The 11,195-nt window shown below is 43.6% G+C and overlaps 1 long non-coding RNA gene across 1 annotated transcript; it reads left to right on the forward strand.

The window, feature by feature from the left end:
• Positions 1–3,043: 3,043 nt before the first annotated feature.
• LOC123482982 lies at positions 3,044–10,912 on the forward strand. Its single transcript, XR_006658028.1, has 6 exons — positions 3,044–3,473; positions 4,328–4,402; positions 4,496–4,675; positions 6,215–6,435; positions 10,652–10,782; positions 10,874–10,912. It is a non-coding gene; the product is annotated as an uncharacterized LOC123482982 (long non-coding RNA).
• Positions 10,913–11,195: the final 283 nt, after the last annotated feature.

An 11,195-nucleotide genomic window follows, 5' to 3' on the forward strand; every position in this document is an offset into this window, starting at 1 on the left:
CGCACGTCCCCGGAATTCCCTGACAGAGCAAACTGGCAGCGAATACCGAGAGACTCACTCTAGACGCGACTACCGGAGCGTGTTCCTCTGCCTCGGTGTATTTTTTTAAAGGTGGGCTCGCTTCGTGACTGACCTACCGGTTGATCACCCGGACAGCTTTTCCATTTGACTGCCTATTATTAGACAAAGTACTATCCTGACATCACAGCTATTAAAGCCTTTTTAGTAGGCTACTGTAGTCTAAAATGATCCCATGTTGATCTAAGGGCAGTAATACCATCTATAATTGATATCCTGCCCGATAATAGAATAGCATAGACTAGAATAGATTAGAAATACAGAACAATAAGACAATATTTTATACCCTGTTATAAACCATTTATAACACCAACAATATTAATGGTTACTTATAATAACTGATAATAGTAATGAATATTGATAAGTCAATGTACTGTCTCTGCCTTAACATTACCATAGGCTTTCATGGAATATTTTCCCCAATACACTATATATACAAAAGTATGTGGCCACCCCTTCAAATTAGTGGATTCGGCTATTTCAGCCACACCTGTTGCTGACAGGTGTATAAAATCGAGCACACAGACATGCAATCTCCATAGACAAACATTGGCAGTAGAATGGCCTTACTGGAGAGCTCAGTGACTTTCAACGTGGCACCGTCATAGGATACAACCTTTCCAACAAGTCAGTTCGTAAAATTTCTGCCCTGCTAGAGCTGCCCCGGTCAACTGAAAGTGCTGTTATCGTGAAGTGGAAACGTCTACGAGCAACAACGGCTCAGCCGCGAAGTGGTAGGCCACAAAAGCTCACAGAGCGCTACCTGCCCCAATGCATAGTGCCAACTGTAAAGTTTGGTGGAGGAGGAATAATGGTCTGGGGCTGTTTTTCATGGTTCGGGCTAGGCCCCTTAGTTTCAGTGAAGGGAAATCTTAACACTACATTCTAGACGATTCCCTGCTTCCAACTTTGTGGCAACAGTTTGGGGAAGGCCCTTTCCTGTTTCAGCATGACAATGCCCCCTGTGCACAAAGCGAGGTCCATACAGAAATGGTTTGTCGAGTTCGGTGTTGAAGAACTTGACTGGCCTGCATAGAGCCCTGACCTCAACCCAATGTTCCAACATCTAGTGGAAAGCCTTCCCAGAAGAGTGGAGGCTATTATAGCAGCAAAGGGGGGACCAACTCCATATTAATGCCCATTACTTTGTAATGAGATGTTTGACGAGCCGGTGTCCACATACCTTTGGTCATGTAGTGTACTTCTATAAGGGGAACAGGGGATATAATGTGGTTGATCAACTACCAGCTCTGTTCTATACTAGGTTTCTGGCACTCTTTGGGGACGGAAATGGCTGGTCACTTCAACCCCCCAGGAGTCACCATCGTGGGTACTATAATAATGCCAAACACATGCTCTGTTATTAAAGGCAGCATGTGTCACACACACACACACACACACACACACACACACACACACACACACACACACACACACACACACACACACACACACACACACACACACACACACACCAGTATATTTAGATCCACCACCTCAGCAGGATAGGAGTGTGTCATTGATGATTCGGCGACAGAAACAAAAGCAAGGACACGCACACACAAAAAAAAGAGTTTGAACTGGCAGTTCCCGTTACCGATAGTAAATTACATCGTGACCTCACAAGGAGACATTCTCTGGAACAATGAACATACAAGGTGTCTTTCCTCCTCACCAGACAAGACACACACACACACACACACACACACACACACACACACACACACACACACACACACACACACACACACACACACACACACACAAGTATGCACATAGAGAGAACACACATACAGAACCATACTATAGAACGACATATCAGTACATGGTATTCACATGCAATTGAGAATGAGAATGAACAGTAGAATGGGGTCTCTATGGCAGTGTGAGAGTGCTCTATGTCAATGTAAGAGTGCTCTATGTCAATGTGAGAGTGTGTGTTTGATTGTAAATCTTGTAATGATGAGTCAAAAAGAAAGGGATGGAGTGTGTTCAGAGCAATACATTATAGAGATATATATTGCTGAGTGAATTCACTCTTCATTCTCTACTATCCCATGCATGTGTATTTGAGTGGGTTATAAACTACAAAGCTTTCAGTCATCAATGTACTTCATACTCAGGGGGCTGTGTGTGTGTATCGTGGGGGGCTACGGGCTGAAGCAGTGTGTGTGGTACACTTGAGTCCCACCCTGGCCACATCAATCAACAGCCCCTTCCTGTTCAAATCAAGGCTGGTCTAGACCGGACAAAATCTGAACCAAACATAGACGTCTATGTTTCGCATATGCCACTGGTTGATAGAAATTGTCATTGTTTTGGGGCAGAATTATGTGAGGTTTTATGTGTTGTTGGAGGTGCCTCTTGGTCAGTTTAGCTCAGAAAACGCCGCCCTCCTCAATCTGCCGCAATTGGTAGCCGCCAAATCCTGCCTAATGAGCGGGGCGGCCCTGCATAGTACAGTATTGTATACAGTATATGCGTGTGTGTGTGTGTGTGTGTGTGGGACGCTGTGTGTGTGTGGGATGTGTGCGAATGTGAAGTAGTGTACATGTCTTCCTGTTGAGTAGTAGAATCCCCCTTCCTCTCCCACAGCAGGGGAGGGTAAGCGGGGGCAGACAATCCCAGGGGTCCTTAAGGATGTGTGTTTGTGACTGTGTGACTGTGTGACTGTGTGTGTGTGTGTGTGTGTGTGTAGAGGGTAATTACAGTTACTGGGCCTACTGTAATGAGAGGAGAGGGACAGAGAGAGAGGATGGCTGCAGGGAGAGTGGAGTGAGTTCAGTTCTCATACTGCAGATATATATAGCATCCCTCTCATGGGTACAAGTCAAAAAGATTCCTGTCATTCCTACTTCACACAAACACATCTACTGTATACAGTACAGGCTCAAATGGCGCCCACACATACTGGAAAAATACATTAAAGAGCGACTACCCCTAAAAACCAACAAATCCCTTTGAAAACAGTCTATGTGGCATCAAACATTTATTCTAGTGTCAAAATTGACTATAAAGTGTAAATAGGACAATTTTGGTCATAAAGTCAGTCTCGTCTAAAATGGAGTTTGGAACCTCACTGCGTTACAACAAATCAATTAAGATTGGATTACAATTATGTCAACAAATCATGCCCCTTTTGCCAAGCTCCACGTGCAAATCACCCTTCCGCTCACTTTGCTTCCCTTCATTGAATGTGGGCTCTGTTGTTTCATCACCCCTAACAAACGTGTTCAAATAATCGCTGCCGTTTGAGACTGAAAAGCCCTATAAGGATTGATCATGCAATGCATGCTTCCAGCAGGATGCACAGCCAACAACTATGGTTTGCATGCCTTGCCGAAGGACCCTATCATGCGGAATAGGTGGTTGGAGTTCGTTGGTCCCCAGTGGTGGTGAGTATACTGGTAGCTAGACCATAGACCGCTGGTTATGTATCTGGTTATGTATATTTTGATAATCATTATCACTGTCATCGCTAGCATAGCTGACGTTTGCTAGCTAGCTACCAACTAGCTAGCTAGTTACCTAACTAGTTGGCTAGCTGGCTAACGTTAGCCTACCTCAATACTACTCGGATTTGGCTTGGAAACACGATAACTTTTCAAAAGAAGCAAATAATAAATAGGAAACCCGTTTGTCATGATTGTGATGTCGCCAGATTGACTTTAGATGCAGTATAACTTTAGCCAGCTAACTACGATTGAGGGGACCACCATATTTGATTGAGGGAACCACCGTAAAGTTGTTTCCTACAAATTATTTGCCTACTTTAGCAATGTCATCGTATTTCCATGCCTCTCGAAGTTAGTGTAATTTAGACGAAACAGTCACATTAGTCTCCGAGGTGCAATCCATGTCTAGGGCACAAATAAATATTGGATGCAGCTATGGTTGTACTAACTAACTTATGCCTGACTACACCAGTGTACCAACTAGCAGCAACAAACTCAAACCAAGCCAGGGCCATAGCAAAACATGTCACAGTTGGTTGCATAGTTTAACAGCGTCACCGGCCTGAATCTGATCCAATCTGGAGCCAGTCAGTCTACATCTGTAAAGCATAGAATTAGCTTTCAAACGAGATTACATTTACATTTTAGTCATTTAGCAGACGCTCTTATCCAGAGCGACTTACAGTTAGTGAGTGCATACATATATATATATATATTTGTTCCATACGTTATCTCTCGAGCTATGTTTATAATTGAGGGATGATGACAATCGTTGACCCTGTTTTTCCTGTTAGACAAAGTGCACAGTTGGGTGCCAGACTGATCCTCTGGTCAAGAACGGATGCTGGGACCTACCAGAAAGAGCAAAGGTGGGTATCATAACATGTCCAGCAATGTTATTTACAATGGCTTAATGACCTCCAAAAACAATTTCATTCACTGTTCACTTGCTATTTTCACAGCTTGTCAGGCAAGACCTCAGAATAAAAGTGTAATGCGACACAAGTACACCTTGTGACACCTCCTCCGTTGTTGCCAGAGTCTCCCACGACTCCTATTAAAAGGACACGCCATCATGAGGCCTCTGATAGTGATCTGAGTTACTGCCCTGATGACACAGACGGCTTCATCAACAACGACAGGTAATGTGTGTTATGTGAAATGTGAAAAGTTGTATTAAAAAATACCCGGCTTGATAAACTAGTAGGCTAATTCCCCAGCCAAGCAGATACAACTAGTATAGTCATTTTGGTTGTGAAGTGCATTATCGAAAAGCTTTGTCCTTTCTTTAGAACAAAATGCAATGTACCACTTGGCTGTCTATTATACTGAACAAAAATATAAACGCAACATGTAAAGTGTTGGTCCCATGTTTCATGAGCTGAAATAAAAGATCCCAGAATTTGTCCATATGCACAAAAAGCTTATTTCTCTCAAATGTTGTGCACAAATATGTTTACATCCCTGTTAGTGAGCATTTCTCCTTTGCCAAGTTAATCCATCCACGTGACAGGTGTGACATATCAAGAATATGATTAAACAACCTTATCATTACACAGGTGCACCTTGTGCTGGGAACAATAAAAGGCCACTCTAAAATGTGACGTTTTGTCACACAACACAATGCCACAGATGTGTCAAGTTTTGTGGGAGTGTGCAATTGGCATGCTGAATGCAGGAATGTCCACCAGAGCTGTTGCCAGATAATTTAATGTTAATTTCTCTACTATAAACCGCCTCCAAGAATTTGGCAGTACATCGGCCTCACAACCGCAGATCACGTGTACCCACCCCAGCCCAGGACTTCCATTTCTGGCTTCTTCACCTGCGGGATCATTTGAGACCAGCCACCCGGACAAATGCTCACCTTCGATGGCCACTGGCATGCTGGAGAAGTGTGCTCTTCACGGATGAATCCCAGTTTCAACTGTACCGGGCAGATGGCAGACAGCATGTATGGTGTCATGTGGGCGAGCGGTTTGCTGATGTCAAAGTTGTGAACAGAGTGCCCAATGGTGGCGGTGGGGTTATGGTATGGGCAGGTATAAGCTAAGGACAACAAACACAATTCCATTTTATCGATGGCAATTTGAATGCACAGAGATACCATGACAAAATCCTGAGGCCCATTGATGTGCAATTCATCCGCCGCCTTCACCTCATGTTTCAGCATGAGAATGCACAGCCCCATGTCGCAAGGATCTGTACACAATTCCTTGAAGCTGAAAATGTCTCAGTTCTTCCATGGCCTGCATACTCACCAGACATGTCACCCATTGAGCATGTTTGGGATGCTCTGGATCGACGTGTACGACAGCGACAATATCCAGCAACTTTGCGCAGCCATTGAAAGGGAGTGGGACAACATTCCACAGGCCACAATCAAGAGCCTGATCAACTTTATGCGAAGATGTCGCGCTGATGAGGCAAATTGTGGTTACACCAGATACTGACTGGTTTTCTGATCCACACCCCTACCTTTTTTTTAAGGTATCTGTGACCAACAGATGCATATCTGTATTCCCAGTCTGTATTCCCAGTCAATCCATTGATTAGGGCCTAATTTATTTATTTAAATTGACAGATTTCCTAATATGAACTGTAACTCAGTAAAATCTTTGAAATTGTTGCGTGTTGCGTTTGTACTGTATTTTTGTTCAGTGTATATCACCCTGTCACAGGCCCTCCCAGTCAACACCACCTCATAAGATTGCCTGCTGCAGTTGTTGGAGAGATGTCCAGTTTGCAGCCGAACATGCAGCATAGAGAAGACCAGCGAAGGGGCCCTCATCAGCATCATGAATGGAACAGTCAGCCACATGTTGGCAAGTATCCGACCAGCAACCTTCACCTGTCAGCGGCAACAGCTTTCACAGGCTCATCATTTGTACAAATACAGAAGGTAACCCACTTCATTACTTTGATAACCAAATTGTGAAACATAATTTATGTAAACTTACATTATTTGTTGATTATTATTATTATTAGATGCATATAATGTCCAGGACATAACCTAGCCTGGTGGAACCAGCCTGATCGCTGTGTTCACAATTCTATTTCACTTCACCTTTGTGACCCGTTTCAGGAAGCTAGGCATATGTCGCACGTCACTACTTCACAGAGGAGGCATTTGAACGTTTTTCATTTTTATGCTTTTTTGGGCAGAAATGCCTTGTGGAACATGTGAACTTTCATGTGCCTTAATAACAAACTTGTATGCCACCTGTAAATACGAATACAATCCAGGCACTTGTCATCTCCCGTCTGGACTACTGCAACTCGCTGTTGGCTGGCCTCCCTGCCTGTGCCATTAAACCCCTACAACTCATCCAGAATGCCGCAGCCCGTCTGGTGTTCAACCTTCCCAAGTTCTCTCACGTCACCCCCCTCCTCCGCACACTCCACTGGCTTCCAGTTGAAGCTCGCATCCGCTACAAGACCATGGTGCTTGCCTATGGAGCAGTGAGGGGAACGGCACCTCTGTACCTTCAGGCTCTGATCAGTCCCTACACCCAAACGAGGGCATTGCGTTCATCCACCTCTGGCCTGCTGGCTCCCTTCCTCTGCGGAAGCATAGCTCCCGCTCAGCCCAGTCAAAACTGTTCGCTGCTCTGGCACCCCAATGGTGGAACAAGCTCCCTCACGACGCCAGGACAGCGGAGTCACTCACCACCTTCCGGAGACATTTGAAACCCCACCTCTTTAAGGAATACCTGGGATAGGATAAAGTGTTCCTTCTAACCCCCAAATTGTAAAGTGGTTATCCCACTGGCTATAGGGTGAACGCACCAATTTGTGAGTCGCTCTGGCTAAGAGCGTCTGCTAAATGACGTTAATGTGCCCTTGAGCAAGGCACTTAACCCTAATTGCTCCTGTAAGTCGCTCTGGATAAGAGCGTCTGCTAAATGACTAAAATGTAAATGTAATGTAAATTACGAGCCTAGTTGGTTTAGCCACGGGAAAATACAGGAACCTTCACACTAGCCATGATTGGCTGAGATACTTTAATGGATGGGCTGGACATGCAGAGATGAGTTCGGATTGGTCTGCCATGTGGCACGCTTCGGTCTATAACATGAGCTGTTCATTATGTGTGGATAATCCTATCTACCTAGGCTTTTTTTAAGATATCATGAAGAACTGAAAAAGTGTTGCTACTGCTCTCAACATTGCTGCTCTGAAGTTAATAGCGCTTTCGACAAAGATCAGTGGGAAAAGTTGTGATGGACTACTTTCTGGAGGACGATTGTGCCATGATGACTCTGAAAATTAATCAGATGATGAGGAAATCCCTGATTTAGTTAAAAACATTTAATTGAACCAGACATTGTAGTCTTCTGATGACAGTGATGGGGAAGAAATGGCGATCAACAGTGATGTTGTCACAGAAGAAGTTGACCGAGTTTTGAAATCAATGGAATGTCCGGTGGAAGCAGAGAGATGATTGCCAAATGCGGAGAGAGTCTGTTGTATAAAACACCTGTCTCCGGATTACATCTTCAAACTAAGGGCAACCATGGCATCCATGACAGAGAGGGAGAAGCATTCATCCATGTATACGGGTAAGAGTCTAGCTACGTTTTGATATATTATACGTTTCTAATTTGTTAGAAAGTCATTTTCATTGCAAGTTAAAGCGTACTGTTAGCTAGCTAGCTAACGTTAGCTGGCTGGCTCGCTAGCTAACGTTACGTGTATGATCTGTGTATTAAAATTATTAGTATCTCAGAAACCCATTTGCATTGCTAGTTATAGCCTAATGTTAGCTAGCTAGCTAACATTGAACCTAGTTGGTTAGCTTTAGCTACCTGCAGATTCATGTATGGTGCATGGTAGTATGAGTTGGGATAATGGTTCATTGTTTAGCTAGCTAGCTAGCTACATGTCCACTATGCAAGTAACCATTTCACTGTACTGTTTACACCTTCTGTATCCTGTGCATGTGACAAATAAACTTTTATTTCATTTGATATAGTGTGTGTTTACCAGAGACGGTAATGTGAAGAACAACATGACCTGCACCAAAGTCAGTAATTTTACTACTACTTTTTGCTACTACTTTCACCACTTTTAGTCTTGAAATCTTTGGTTGTTTACTACACTACCTTACTCTGTTTAACACATTAAAGAGATGGGTGGGGCTAAGGCTTAAGACGGAGTGAACGATGCTGAATGGGTGTAGACAAAGAAGAGCTCTCCAGTAGGTGTACTAAAACATTCAAGGGCCATTTTCTCAAAAGTGGGGTTACAAGTTTATCAACTTTCAAAGCAGAATTACTTTCCCACTGTTCCTCAACTGCAGTGTATGATATACAGTGGGGAAAAAAGTATTTAGTCAGCCACCAATTGTACAAGTTCTCCCACTTAAAAAGATGAGAGGCCTGTAATTTTCATCATAGTTACACGTCAACTATGACAGACAAATTGAGAATTTTTTTTCCAGAAAATCACATTGTAGGATTTTTAATGATTTTATTTGCAAATTATGGTGGAAAATAAGTATTTGGTCACCTACAAACAAGCAAGATTTCTGGCTCTCACAGACCTGTAACTTCTTCTTTAAGAGACTCCTCTGTCCTCCACTCGTTACCTGTATTAATGGCACCTGTTTGAACTTGTTATCAGTATAAAAGACACCTGTCCACAACCTCAAACAGTCACACTCCAAACTCCACTATGGCCAAGACCAAAGAGCTGTCAAAGGACACCAGAAACAAAATTGTAGACCTGCACCAGGCTGGGAAGACTGAATCTGCAATAGGTAAGCAGCTTGGTTTGAAGAAATCAACTGTGGGAGCAATTATTAGGAAATGGAAGACATACAAGACCACTGATAATCTCCCTCGATCTGGGGCTCCACACAAGATCTCACCCCGTGGGGTCAAAATGATCACAAGAACGGTGAGCAAAAATCCCAGAACCACACGGGGAGACCTAGTGAATGACCTGCAGAGAGCTGGGACCAAAGTAACAAAGCCTACCATCAGTAACACACTACGCCGCCAGGGACTAAAATCCTGCAGTGCCAGACGTGTCCCCCTGCTTAAGCCAGTACATGTCCAGGCCCGTCTGAAGTTTGCTAGAGTGCATTTGGATGATCCAGAAGAGGATTGGGAGAATGTCATATGGTCAGATGAAACCAAAATATAACTTTTTGGTAAAAACTCAACTCGTCGTGTTTGGAGGACAAAGAATGCTGAGTTGCATCCAAAGAACACCATACCTACTGTGAAGCATGGGGGGTGGAAACATCATGCTTTGGGGCTGTTTTTCTGCAAAGGGACCAGGACGACTGATCCGTGTAAAGGAAAGAATGAATGGGGCCATGTATCGTGAGATTTTGAGTGAAAACCTCCTTCCATCAGCAAGGGCATTGAAGATGAAACGTGGCTGGGTCTTTCAGCATGACAATGATCCCAAACACACCGCCCGGGCAACGAAGGAGTGGCTTCGTAAGAAGCATTTCAAGGTCCTGGAGTGGTCTAGCCAGTCTCCAGATCTCAACCCCATAGAAAATCTTTGGAGGGAGTTGAAAGTCCGTGTTACCAAGCAACAGCCCCAAAACATCACTGCTCTAGAGGAGATCTGCATGGAGGAATGGGCCAAAATACCAGCAACAGTGTGTGAAAACCTTGTGAAGACTTACAGAAAACGTTTGACCTGTGTCATTGCCAACAAAGGGTATATAACAAAGTATTGAGAAACTTTTGTTATTGACCAAATACTTATTTTCCACCATAATTTGCAAATATTACATTAAAAATCCTACAATGTGATTTTCTGGATTTTTTTTCCTCATTTTGTCTGTCATAGTTGACGTGTACCTATGATGAAAATTACAGGCCTCTCTCATCTTTTTAAGTGGGAGAACTTGCACAATTGGTGGCTGACTAAATACTTTTTTCCCCCACTGCACCATTTTCTAGCTCTGAGTCTCTACTTTATCCTATGTAAAAAACACCATTCAGGTGGTGGGTCACATTTTATGATATCTGAAGTGAAATAGAAAGGGGAACGCAGTGATCATGTTGGTTCCACCAAGCTAATCATAACCACCATTGATAATGTAATCAGTTCTTTCTGTGTGTGTGTGTATGTTTGTTTGTGTGACCGACCAGTATCTTTGATGAGGGGCCAGGAGGTGATCTACGACTGCCATGCCCATCAATGGGGCGCTGGCAAAGACCTTACCTCCAGCCTCACCTCTTGCCCGCTCACCAACAGTCGTCGATGGGGAGACCAGAATTAGGTAGGTTTAGTCTGTCTTGTTCATAGTACCTGTTTGTGTGTCAGATATTACCTATCCTGACTGTCATTGGTATGTGTGTATGTGTTCACAGAAACATGTATGGAGCCAGCACATGGAGACTTGCAAGATGATGTGATGAAGTCCAGACTGACAGATGGGCTTGATACTGATGTCTCTGAATGGAGAGAGACCTGGCACTCGGAATACATTTTTTACTAGACACAACTTTTACTTGTATTGTCTTTTTTTTTATTGAATTGAATGGTATCATTCAATATACGGAGAGAAACCATGTGTATTCTGCACCAGGATCAGGGAACGCCTGTTGGATAAGTAACACCACACAGGAAGGTACCTATGACCCCTCTTACATGTTTGCCCAGGTAGCCCCATTACCACCAGATAGAATGCTG

The sequence above is a fragment of the Coregonus clupeaformis genome, unplaced genomic scaffold, assembly GCF_020615455.1.
Source record: "Coregonus clupeaformis isolate EN_2021a unplaced genomic scaffold, ASM2061545v1 scaf0001, whole genome shotgun sequence".
Classification (NCBI taxonomy): Eukaryota; Metazoa; Chordata; class Actinopteri; order Salmoniformes; family Salmonidae; genus Coregonus; species Coregonus clupeaformis.